This window comes from Nothobranchius furzeri, chromosome 13 (assembly GCF_043380555.1).
Source record: "Nothobranchius furzeri strain GRZ-AD chromosome 13, NfurGRZ-RIMD1, whole genome shotgun sequence".
Taxonomy (NCBI): Eukaryota; Metazoa; Chordata; class Actinopteri; order Cyprinodontiformes; family Nothobranchiidae; genus Nothobranchius; species Nothobranchius furzeri.
Genome location: NC_091753.1, coordinates 32308034 through 32321433, shown reverse-complemented (window position 1 = coordinate 32321433; position 13400 = coordinate 32308034). Strand labels below are relative to the sequence as shown.

Here is a 13400-nt window from a genome sequence, read left to right as displayed (position 1 = left end):
TGTTTCTTTAAGAGAGGACGCATTCTGGGTGGAGAAAGAATTTGGTTTTGTCAATAAGCTAAGTTGTTCTCTTAAAGAGGATTGAGACAAAATCTGTGTTCTACCTCACCGTCAGGCGACCCTCGTCGTGGATCCGGAGGTCAGGGGAGGATGTTGAACAGCCTCAGGGTACTGGGTCCGGTAGGGAAGACCGATGGTACCAACTTCTCTGGTCCTAGAGAAGCCGCAGGCACACATGTGGAATTGGTTTGCGTCTGCAGATTCTTAGTAGCATCAGCTTGTTCTGCAGGTGTCGTTTTGTTGTGTCGGAGCAATTCTGCCAGCGTGACAGAAATCACTTGTTTGGTTAAAGCGCGTTGGGTGGCCGTCCCAACTTTCTCTAGAACTCACTCGCGAATGACGAGAGTTCTGTTTTAAGAGATGGCTATCATCATTTCTAATGAATCAGGTTTTGACACGTAGAAGGAAGATTTAACAAACCCTCAGAAACACGTCTCCTGAAGATAGAAAGTTCTGGTGTGTATGGGAAAAGTCATGTGAGTGCAAGTTACCTTTAACTTAGTTCGTGTTTATTTGTGTGTGTTTATTCGCTTAGCAGACGCTTTTATCCAAAACGACTTACAATTTATAACCTACAGTATAGGGCATGTTACTGTGACCTGTGTGAGCTAAGTGCACATGATTCTTGTCATAGTTAAACATTACTGATTATCATAAATAATTATTAAACAAAGAATAATAATTCATTTCAGTAATTAAACACAGTCATAATGAACCTTGATGATTAGCAGTAAAGAGAGTTTATTTAAATGATTATTTTAAGTCTTGAAATGTCCTCTTCTCGTTAGATGGAATAGCAGTCAGATAAGCAGACAGCTGCATAGATTAAAGGAGTAGTAGCAGACTTTAAGTCTCCTGTGAAGGACTATATTGCAGATTGGAGTCGTAGCCAGGGCAAGGTGGCCCAGGCTGTGTATCTGACCTGTGAGTCTTAAAACCAGGCCATTACGTGACGTTACAAGAGTGTACAACATGCTGCAGCCTTTTCATGTCCCTGATGGTGGCTCTGGCATACCACACAGTGATTGAAGAGGTGAGGATGGATTTAATGATTGCGGTGTAGAACTGCCTTATCGACTGAACTGATAGGTTGAATTTCTTCAGCTGCCTCAGGAAGTACATCCTCTGCTGCGCCGTTTTTTATGATGGAGGTGATGGTGGGCTCCCACTTGAGGTCCTGGGTGACAGTAGTTCCTGAAGCGACATGAGCCCACCATTATGATGGGAGTTATGGGGGGTGGGGGGTGGGGGGTGTGCTTCCTAAAGCGCCCAACAACCTCCGCTGTCTTCCGTACATTTAGCACCAGGTGGCTGTGGCTGCACCAGAACACCAAAGCAGAGCTGAAGTCCATGAAGAAACATCTCAGGGAAGATACCCGAGGGGAGGGATGAGTGTTGTGTGACCATATTTGTGTTCAAAGCCAAGCTTGTTTGCAGATTTGAAAATAAAAAAAGCCTTTAGTACAATAAATAAACTTGTATCAGTTCTTTATTCCATTGAAAACGGATCAGTATTGCTTCCTCCTGACACCAATTGTTTATGAATAATCCCTTGTACCTCCTTTAAGACCATTCTTTTCTCTCAGTTACATCACTTTTAAAGTTTTTAAACTACTGAATTGTTTTCTTTTGTCTAACTTTTAGCAAATTTCTCCACATTTGATTCAATACATTGTTGATTATGTTGTAAAAGTCAACAGAAGAGTATTCATATAGAGCAAACATGTAAGGCTGACTGGGATAAACTCCTTTCAGAAAGTGATCAGACTTTAGATACCTTACAACTCGCCTTCAAGGAATGCAAAGACAGTAGTATGTCCTTCACACTACATGAAAACATGCAGCCATCAGACATTAGACGGCCCCTGCTCACCTTTCATTAATCTCAGCTCAGCTCAGCCATCAACTCAATCCAGAGAGAGTGATGGATCACCAAAGTGTTCAACTTAAATGTGCCACCTGACCCCATTCTCAGGATTCGTGACCTTCCTCGTTGCCATCAGTCTTCTCCAACATATGGGATCCATCCAAGGTTCTTTCCTGTGTCGAAAGTACAACTTCCCAAGTTCTTAGTGATGCAGAGACAAAGAAGGTTGTTAATGCTTGGGTACCAAGCTAAACTTTGATACGATTCTATCTACTATAGTTGTTGCCAAATGTTCTGCATTGTTCAGCATGATCTACACCTAGACCTTGTATGGCTCCATAGGATAGGTTTATACATAATTTATATAAGGTTTAAGTCTGTGGTTATATTGGGCCAATGCGGCATGATTTTGCAGCAGTTTTATGAATTAAAAAATGAAGTTAAAAGTATTGCAGTATATTCTTATTGTTCATATGATTGAAGACTTAATAAAAGTAAAGATTCTGTGTGATCCAATGCTTCTTTTAGATCAACATCCATTCCTTGTATCTATACTAACATGATTCATATGAAAGTATTGAGATTGCCATTTGATTATATGTATCATTTTGTGTAAACACACACCTGAATGCTCCAGACCAGCAAACTCATAAAATATATGTTTTCATAGAATCTAGGGTGAATGGATCTTGGTTCAAGATGATAAACAATGAATTGCCTGTATTTTTATAGTGCCTTATAGAGTCCTGGAACCCCTACAGGTGCTTTACAATACAAAGGCCCTCACCCATGCATGCACACAGTCATACACTGACAGTGATAAAACACACTAGCCATAGCTGCCCTGGGGCACACTGACAGTAGCAAAGCAGCCACACAATCAGTACCACTGTTTCCTCCAACCACCACCAGCAGACAAGGTGGGAGAAGTGTCTTACCCAAGGACACCATGACAGTGACAGTCTGAGTGGGGCACCAACCTGCTGAAACCCTCAGGTTACAGGGCAGGCCATAACTCCCCTGCCACCATCATTTAATACACTGAATTAGGGATAACATACTAAGGTTTGGACTAGGCATGCAACTCAATTAAAAATGTATCAAAATAATCAGAGACTTTGGAATTAATCTTGAATAATTGCATTTTAATTGTTTAAGACGATTAGACCCCAAACATTTTTTATTTTATTTTTACTAAAAATAGTGTTATTGAGGCACATATGACATGCTCACACTTTAAAGAGCAAGTAACATCTAAATTAACTTTTTTTGCTGATGAACTGTAAAAATGAGTGTCTAATAGTGTTTTAAATGTGTGTATTCATTATTTTAGCATTTTAGTGCATTTTCTTTAAAAATTAAAAATTCTGCCTAAATACCACAGTACAGTGCCACCTTCAGCTTAAAACATAGAATTTGAGTCATTTTGAATACATTTTAGCCAATGGCTAAAGAGTAAGATACTACGTAACCAGTAGAGTACTACGTAGCAGCTCTGTGTCAAAGTTATAAAAGCATCGAGAGTCTCGGCCACGCCTTGTGGCGAGTTGGGAGTTGGATTTGCAAGTGAGTGTAGGAGGTTAGCGGTAGTTCAGCATTAGCATATAGCATTAGCATATCCTAGTCTTTATCATAGCTTTTAGTGTTATACATACTTATTTAGTGTTAGTTTGGCTGTTAGATATTGTAGTTTAGTTAGTGTTTGGCTGTTAGTGTAATTAGGAAAGTAGTTCAGGTTTAGTGCTCCATATCATGTTAGTATGGTGAGAAGGTGTAGTGTAGTATGGTTGCGGTGGCTCTGTGGGGTTGCACTCCTTTCCGCTGGACTGAGAAATTAGGCGCCAGTGGTTGCGCGCAATGGGTGTCTGGAAAACAGTCAGCTACCGCCTAGTGCTGTAGTTTGCAACCAGCATTTTACCCGCGATTCTGCACGTCTCCGTTTGAAGAGGGAGGCTGTGCCCACCGTGGCTCTTCCGCAATTTAGATGCAGCCCACCGACTCTGCTCCCCCACCAAATGCAAAGTTTGAGAGACGTGGTTCACTCTATTTAGCTAATATCAGCCTGCACTGCCTTTGGGCAGATTTGTCAAGTTCACAAAATGTAGAACGGGATGTAAGGTTAGAATCAGCGACGAATCGGAACATATCTCGAAGCCCTGGCCGATAAAACGGTCCACATGGCTTGGAGAAAATTCGGGCTGTTTTTGTGTCAGTCGGTAATTCTGCCACAGTGACTAACTAACGAAGCACTAGTTGACAGACAGCATTACAGCGTGAAATCCAGCTTGTGACCCGGTTCCGTGAGGAATTCTGTTCAGGAGGTCGCATTTCAGGCTCTCCACATCATATGTGACTGACTTTTACGTTAGAATAACGATCACACACTAGGAATGTTATAAAGCGCCTATATGATTCTTTTGTATATTATCTGACTTTATAAACTCCAACAACACAGTGCTTCTATTTTTTTTCCAGGTTAAATCTACCCAAGACACTGGCTGTGAGAATGTACTTGTCCAGGCTGACGTGAAGCCTTAACGGCGTAGCAAAGGTGAATTATTTTTAATAATCTTCTATGTAAACATTTTATTTTATTTTTATTTTTTATTTTTTATTTTTTTTTTTTTTTTTTAACGTGTCCTGTCTGGCTGTGAAGCAAGCAGAATTGATGTCTGAATGCTGGTAACAAGCCTTACAGTTTTACTCTCAGGTGGAGCATCAGAGCATCTGCTTTTAATGTCTCAGGTGGAGCATCAAAGAGTCTGCTTTTAATGTCGCACCTGATATTTAAAACTTTATTGTTATTGTTTTTGAATGCTTTGTAATTTCGACCAGACACGGAGACAGAGGTGAAAGAGAAAGGAAAAGAGAAAAGGTGGGGAGAGAGGGGGTTAGGTGGGGGGGGGGATTCAACAAAAATAAACAATAATGAACAAGAGTCTGCTTCTAGACCTGCAAAATGAGACGAGAAAAAAGCAAAACATAACAAAAAAATGGGACACAACACCAATATAACAAAATCAAGCTATCACTGCGTCAACTTGATGAAGAAATATATAATCAATCATTGTTTAACTAAACAGTCACACGATAATATACCACAGTGCATTGAGTGCCCACCATAGTCTTAAGACATGTGTTGAACGTGCCCAAGCCCATACTTATGAGAGCACCATGTGAGCACCTGTGTGTGTACACGCGCTTGTTTATGTAAGGTTTATCTATAGGAGCGTCCAATAGAGAGTGTGAGGGACCACAGATCTGCCCCCCAAAGACGCGTAGGAGACGGGGGGGAGCTCCAAGTCCCAGAGATCCAGGCGCTGCCCCAGAACACAGGAACCCTAAGGAGCCCGCAACCAGAAAGGCCCCCGCCCCCCTCGAGAGGCACAGAGGATCGCCCCGGGGGGCCACAACCAGCAGCCGGCAGAGCCCCGGGAGATATCAGCGGCAAGTCCTCAGGCCTGCCCGCAGCCTCCCACCCCCTAGCCGGCCGAGTCCGGGACCCAGCGACCCGGGACCCAGGGGCGACCACCCCCGCCGGGGACCCAGCAGAGCCCAGGGACCCAGACCCCCCCAGGCCGCCACCGGGATTGATCAGGCAGATGCCAAAAATCTTAAACTCCCTGACCCGGGAGCCACGAACACTCAGGCAGACCAAGGCATCACACCCCCACCAGGTGTGACAGGGGGGAGGGGAGACGAAGATCTATATCATCAAAGGAGGTCCCAGGAGAAGGGAGGAGTCAAAGGCCCCACCTGACATATACAGTCATACACAAACACAGTCACACACTCCCTCCCTCATGCTCACACATGCACATACAACCAAAGACTTACAAAAATACACGCCGGACACCCATTCATGCTCCCCATACACACCCTATTCACTCTGGTCCCGGTAATGCTGCACATGGGGTACAACCACCACCGGTTACCAGAGTTTGACCCTTTCTGCTGGGGTGCTGATGAGCAGGCTCCCCCGCCCACCGCCGAGCACAGCAACCCACCACCCCAGACCCCAACCAGACGGCCAGATCTCCCTCCTAGTCTCCAGCCCCAGGCAGCCAAGCAACAACAGAGGTGTGCTAAGACCCCCTGGTCTCCCTCCACCTGCTCCAACATAGTGTTGTGTGTTAATGAGGTGTATTCTATTGCTGTGGTGAGCGGGCAGTGCGGGCATTTTCTGGCCTATGCCAGCTGATGCCACTGCACCACCCTACTTGCACCCACAGCCCTTGGTGTCTAAATGCAGTTTAAAATTCGAAGTGGGCACCGGCACTCGGGAGGAGGCTGAGAACTCCCCCTGCCAAGTGCCGTTGAATGTGCTCACTCCCAAGGCCCTAAGTGTATGTTTGCGTGGAATGTCGTCGGTGGAAGTGCATAAGGTGCAAATAAAATTGGGGGGCAGGAAGCCACAGGAATGCGGAAATGGGGTCCATACCCGCACTCCTCGACTTGTCCACCCCCCAAGGTCCTATGTGCATGTTTGTGTGATGATGTGAGGGAGCAGGAGGAGAGAAATAAACGGGGATGGGGAGGAATGGCTGGTAGGGCTTAGCCCTCCAGGGAGCCAGCTCCCCCACTGACCCCAATAGGCACCTCCGTTGTCATACCGCCGCCCAGGGCATGGAGACCCCAGCCCATCCTGCCAGGGCCCAAAGCAGCAGCATCACAGAGCCCCACAGAGCCCGAGGGAGCCGACCCAGCCCCACCCCAGCAGAATATCTATGCCCATCCCTGCATTTGCACAACTTCCAGAATATATAAGACATAAGACATCCAGGTAAGGTTGGGTCCTCCCCCTCCTGGACCTCCCCCTCCCCTGTGATGGGACAACAGAGGAGCCAGGGCCTGCCCTACGCCCCCGAACCCGGGCCAGGTACTTCTGCGTATTCCTGCCTTCTTCCCGGCAGCGTACATGTAGGGACCCGACCCCCAAGGCCCAGCCCAGATCCCCACACGGGGCCGGCCACCCCAACACCCCGAGCCCCCAGGCCCCCACCCAGACCCACCCAGGGGCAATGCAGCCGCCAGGCAGTAACCCATGGCCGCCGCCAAGACCTCCAAGGGGCCCCACTCACAACCGCCAGCAGTACACCCCCCGAGGCAACCCAAGCACCTCCAGAGGGGGGGAACAGCCCCCCAGTGCCAGACATCCCCAGTGAACCCATCCCCAGGGAACATCCAGATACTCCAAACTCAGACCCTCCACCCCCCCACCCACATCATCCCGCAGGACATCATCAACGGCCCCCCATCACCGCTATGTGATGGAACCGATCAAAGGAGCCCAGAGAGATTTATTTGAAGTGGAAGCAGAGGCTAAATCAAGTGCAATATGATCTAACAAAAGATTTCTATACTGGTTAATGCAGAGATTTTCTCTATTTTTCCAATTCAAGAGGATAGTTTTCTTAGCGATGCATATGGCAGTCAGAACCACGTGAACCAAAGATTTTTCAATCGGGACATCATCCAGGTTTCCCAGTAAACAAAGAGAGGGGGTGATTGGGATATGACATTTCAGAGACTTTGACAGGTCTTCACATACTCTACCCCAAAATTCCTGGACAGGTGGACAGGACCACAGTGCATGAACGTAATTGTCAGGAATGTTGTTTGTGCAGTGTGTACAGATGTCAGACGACACAAACCCCATCTTGAACATCCGATGACCTGTATAGTGTACTCTGTGTAGAACTTTGTACTGAATTAATTGTAAATTGGGGTGTCTGATCATTTTAAAAGTTTTTAAACAAGTTTGGGACCAGAAGTTCTGGTCAAAGCTGACTGATAGATCCACCTCCCATTTTTCAATAGGGATTGCTATTCTATCGTCTATTTTGGACAGTGTCTTATATACTTTAGACAGTAGTTTAGGGGGTTTGAGATTGCAGAAGTCTAAAACCCTTGGCGGGGTTTGTAATTCTATTTTATTGAGCTTAAATTTTTGTTTGACTACAGATTTGATTTGGTGGTATTCTAAAAAGCTATTCTTTTCTATTCCAAATTGGGAGACTATTCTATTAAATGGGATGAAGTCCAATCCTTCATATATGTTTTCCAGGTATAGGATTCCTTTATTTTTCCAGTCCAGAAGGTTCATCATTTTATTATTTTGCAAAATATCAGGATTATTCCAGATAGGTGTGCGTCTGCATGGTACTAGTGAAGACTCTGTCATTTTAAGATACTCCCACCATGCTGTCAGAGAAGTGCTGATACTAATACTTTTGAAGCCTTCATGTTTTCTTACGCTTGAGCTAATAAATGGTAAGTCTGAAAGCTCTATCGTATTGCAAATTGTCTGTTCTATGTCTAACCAGGACTCATCTAGTGGGTTATCTTGCAACCATCTTGGTATATATTGCAGCCTGTTGGCTAAAAAATAATAATAAAAGTTGGGTAGATCCAGTCCTCCTCTGTCTTTGCTCTTCTGAAGCGTTTTTAAGCTAATTCGTGGAGGTTTATCCTGCCAGAGGAATTTGGTAATTGAGGAGTCCAGAGATCTAAACCAGTCAGCTGGTGGTTTGTTTGGGATCATTGAAAATAAGTAATTTATTCTGGGTAAGACCATCATTTTAATTGTAGCAACTCTTCCCATCAGTGATATTGGTAAGGATTTCCATCTAGCAAGATCATCCTCCACTTTCTTTAAAAGTGGGATGTAGTTTAATTTGGTTAGATCTGCTAACTTGGGAGAGACATTAATTCCCAGGTATGTGATATTACCTGACTCCAGTTGAGTATTAAGTAAATTGACAAAAGAGAAATTAATTGGTAGAACTGTTGATTTTAACCAGTTTATAGAGTAATCTGAAACTTTTGAAAAAGAGTTTATCAGTTCTATTGAATGAGACAGAGACGATTGAGAATTCTGGAGGAAGAGTAAAACATCATCTGCATAAAGACTGATCTTATGTTCTATTTTATTACACTTTATCCCTTTAATACCTGTTGTTTGCCTAATTGCTGCTGCTAGTGGCTCGATAAAGATAGCAAACAGTGAGGGGGAGAGTGGGCATCCCTGCCTGGTCCCCCTCTGAAGACAGAAGCTAGCTGATATTTGGTCGTTCGTCCTAACACGTGCAATTGGCGAACTGTATAATGTTTGTAGCCAGTTTATGAAGAAGTTCCCAAAACCAAATTTATGTAAAGTTGCAAATAAGAACTTCCAGTTAACTCTATCAAAAGCCTTTTCTGCATCTAGAGATAATATACTAGTTTCTATGTTTCTACTGTAAGAGAAATCTATCAAATTAAGTAATCTACGCGAATTAGTGGACGACTGTCTACCCTTTATGAAACCAGTTTGGTCAGGGTGTATTAAGAAGGGGGTTACCTTCTCTAATCTTTTTGCCAGGGCTTTACAAATTATTTTGAGATCAACATTAATAAGAGAAATTGGGCGATAGCTGGTTGGAAATGCTGGGTCTTTGCCTGGTTTTAACAAGAGACTAATATTGGCTGAGTTCATGTTTGGCTGTAATCTGCCGCTCTCTTCGATTTCCCTCACCATTCTGAAAAATGTTGGAGCCAAAATGGTCCAGAATTCTTTGTAGAACTATGCTGGGAACCCGTCTGGACCTGGAGCTTTCCCATTAGTCATGGATTTAAGGGCTTCCTGGAGCTCTGCTGATGTTAGTGGCGAGTCCAGGACTGCAACTTGGCTGTCTGTTAATTTAGGAAGTGTTATCCTATCAAGGAACTCATCGATCTCGTCATCTGATGGGTTTATCTGTGGTGAGTACAAAGTTTGGTAAAAGTCTCTGAAAGTGTTGTTTATTCTTTCAGGGTCATAAACTATATTCCCAGTTGAGTCTTTAACAGCAGATATGGTAGTTTTCTCTTTATTAATTTTTAATTGGCTGGCCAGAAATTTACCGGATTTATTACTATGTTCAAAGTTTTCTATTCGTAGTCTTTGTGCTAAAAATTGTGTTTTTTTGTCAATAATTCCATGAAGTTCTAATTTAGCTTTACGTAATTTGCTCAGTAACTCTTCTTCTGTGGATGTCTCTAAAGACTTAATGATTTCTTCTAACTCCTGGATACGTTTATTTTCTGTTTTTTTCTTATGTGATGAGAAAGAGATTATTTTACCTCTCATCACTGCCTTTCCTGCCTCCCAGAGAATAGATGCTGATGTTCCAGGCAGGTCATTATGTTCTAAATATAAAGCCCACTCCTTTTTAAAAAATTCTATAAAACCTTCATCTTTAAGCAGTGATGTATTAAACCTCCAGTTTTTGCTTGGTGGGATTGCTTTCTTGTTTACTAGAGTTAAAGAAACCGGAGCATGGTCGCTGACAACAATAGGGTGTATCTCAGTGTCTGAAATGTCAGCCAGCAATGAGCTGCTGACTAGAAAATAATCCAAACGTGAGTGAGAGTGATGGACGTGTGAGAAAAAAGTATACTCTCTACGGTTAGGATGAAGAGATCGCCATGCATCACAAAGCCCATAATCACTCATGTACTGTTTAACTATATAAGTGGATTGCCAATTGCGCCGAGTCCCAGCTGTACTAAGCCTGTCTAAGGAATGCATCCAAAAATTAAAATCACCTCCAAGTATAAGTGGACAGTCCAAGTGTTCGGAGAGTACAGAGAAAAAATTATGAAAGAATGGAGGGTCATCAATATATGGACAGTATATGCTCACAATACATAAGCGTTGGTTCTGTATAGTTATTTTTAACATTATAAATCTACCTTCTGGATCAGAAACTGTGTCCAGTACTGTGAAATTGATGTTTTTGTGTATTAAAATAGCTACCCCTCTTTGCCTAGAGTTATAGCAGGCAGAGAACATGCTAGGAAACTCAGGTGTTTTAAGTTCATCTGCCGATGTGGCAGATCTATGAGTCTCCTGTAATAATATTACGTCTGCTTGCATTCTTTTTAACTGATCAAAAATCTTTAATCTTTTATCTCTTGAGCCAGTTCCATGTACGTTCCATGAGACAAATCTTAGTGCACCCATAGATGTGTGTGTGAGTAGCTAAAATATGACGCCTTCATGTGAATAAGATGGAATAAGTATCTAAATGTATAAAATAGTATGTTAATAAATAACAGAAAAGTAAATAATAATAAGGATTCAACAGTGTTTGTGGTTGTATTATTTGACGCATAAATTATGATATTGTGTTGTGACTTAAATATATCCATGTGTGTGTGTGTGTGTGTGTGTGTGTGTGTGTGTGTGTGTGTGTGTGTGTGTGTGCGTGTTCCTGTGTGTGTGTGTGTGGGTCTGTGTGTGCATGTGTGTGTCTGTGTGTGTGCGTGCGTGTGCGTGTGTGTGTGTGTGTGGAGTCTGACGCAGTGTTGGAAAGTTGTGTGGTTGTGCCATACAGGTGTAAAGAAGCAGATAAAAAGAGGAAAGGAAAATACAGAAACAGGTTAAAAAAGAAGAAAGAACTAAAAAGAAAAGGTGATGGGGTGTGAGGTGATGATGAACAGGTGAACTCATCATCTAAAACACGGATCTAGCAGCTGTTTATTACTGACGTGCTCAAACCCAGTGAATCTGATAAGAAAAATAAAGGTCTGACCTGATGTTGGGCTAATACAGCCAGTCTGTCACTCCTCGCTCCTTGTAAAGTTTATTATCCACATAAAGCTTATCCACTGAGATGACAGCTCTCTTCCCATCTTGGATAAACTTTTTACGCAGCGGAAAGAGAACTCTGCGCCGATCCAGGATTTCCTTAGGAAACTGGTCATTAACGCTGAAGTCTTTGCCTTTGAGCTCTCTTCCGTGACTTTTAACCAGATCCTTCTGCTTAAAATGTTCAAATTTAGCCACGATGGGACGAGGTCGTCTGCTGTCCCCTCTTTTAGCTCCAAGGCGATGTACTCGGTCGAAGGTGATGTTTTTTACCGTTTCTTCGGGTATCTTCATTTGGGTCTGGAGAAAGTGTTTAACAGTGCGTTCGCAGTCCTCGGCCCCTCCCACCTCCTCCGACAGACCTGCAAACACCAAATTATCCCTCATGCTACGGGCCTGAAGGTCCAAAACCGTCTCCTTCAGAGTTTTGTTGTCCTGGGTGATCCGCGTCATTCCCTCCTCCAGGGAAGAAACGGACTCCCGCAGAGACGCGTTCTCAGCAGCGAGCCGCTCCACCTGCTCCTGGCTGAATTCCAGGGACTGGCGGAGGTTCTGAAACTCCTGGTGCAGAACCTCAAGCAGATGAAGACGCCCCTCAAATCCCAGAAGCCGTTTATCTATGGATTCTAATAATTCCAATATGTCCTTCCGGGGAGATGAGGCCTCAGGCGAGTCCTGAGGGCGGCTCCGCTTCGTCCCAGGTGTTTCAGGTTCACCTGCTGATTTCTTCGGACCCATAACAAATAACTCGAAAACTCCGTCAATAAAGTTATGTAAACTTTCTAAATTTTCTTCACTTACCTCCAGATTGAGCGAGTTATACTTACCAGATTATTTTTTTGCGTTGTCAGTTTTTAAATTAGGCAAAAATGCATCTGAATTGTTTGTGAATGTTTGCTAACGAGCTGCCATCAGCTTCAAACGCTGCTGTGTCCGGTAATCGGCCGTCAGCGCATAAACATTTTATTATTACCTTCTACTTTTAATTTGTTTTACAGATTATTGTTACACGTGATTTTATGCTCTTTTAAACATTTATAAATGGGCTGCTTCTTTGTTTTTTACATGGCCACCCAGTTTAGAGCTCACAGCCTCAGTGTGTCTTGTGACACAGGGACCATGACAGAAATTCATCTTCCAGAAAGTCCCAGAGCAGCGTCCACACCCCTGAAAAGACCAAGATGTGAGGTGTCTGCTGTTGATTCCAGCTTCCACCTCAGTGACAGTGCAAGATCAGTGAACTGTACAAGGTAAAACAAAAATTAAAACATTTCAGAATTTTTAAGATATTAACAATTAAATAAGTATGTGATTACATCATGACATCATGAAGGAGGCTACTGATTATGGCCCTGTGACACTTGGTGGTGACGTGTGAGCTGATTCACCTGGTAAATAACTTTTACGTTAAATATTGTGTTTTTGCTATCAAAAGTAAATTAATTAATAACCTGCATTATTGCAGGACACTCAGCAAAATATGGACTCTCCATGAGGCAGGCACACGTTAATACTCTATAAGAGCACATAAGGTAAGCAACACCACATATTATTGTACACTGTCCTGGATTTGTTTTCTTTCTGCATCTCATCATTAGCCTGGCTGATCACCTGATAACTCCTGTCATCTGGTTATGACAGCATGAGGACGTCCTCACACACCTGTAACCTATCAGCTCATCTGGCAGAATAGAGAGAGAAGAGACAACACCACATCTCCTGTTCCTGGAAAGCCTTCAGCCATCCTTTGATGACTGAGAACCTCCATCAGCTCTGTCTCCTGTCTGCCTACAATTATTATAATAAATATTGTGTTTGACAAGTTTTTTGTGCTGCCAAATATCTCATTTTGATTCCAGT

General features: G+C 43.4%; 1 long non-coding RNA gene across 1 annotated transcript in view; it reads left to right on the top strand.

The window, feature by feature from the left end:
• Positions 1 to 13400, top strand: part of LOC139062495 (uncharacterized) — a 19912-nt gene extending 6512 nt beyond the window's left edge. Inside the window, exons 2-6 of the long non-coding RNA XR_011516031.1 lie at positions 4403 to 4478; positions 12618 to 12790; positions 12874 to 12931; positions 13006 to 13072; positions 13182 to 13400. This is a non-coding gene — a long non-coding RNA (uncharacterized lncRNA). The remainder of the gene's footprint in view (positions 1 to 4402; positions 4479 to 12617; positions 12791 to 12873; positions 12932 to 13005; positions 13073 to 13181) is intronic.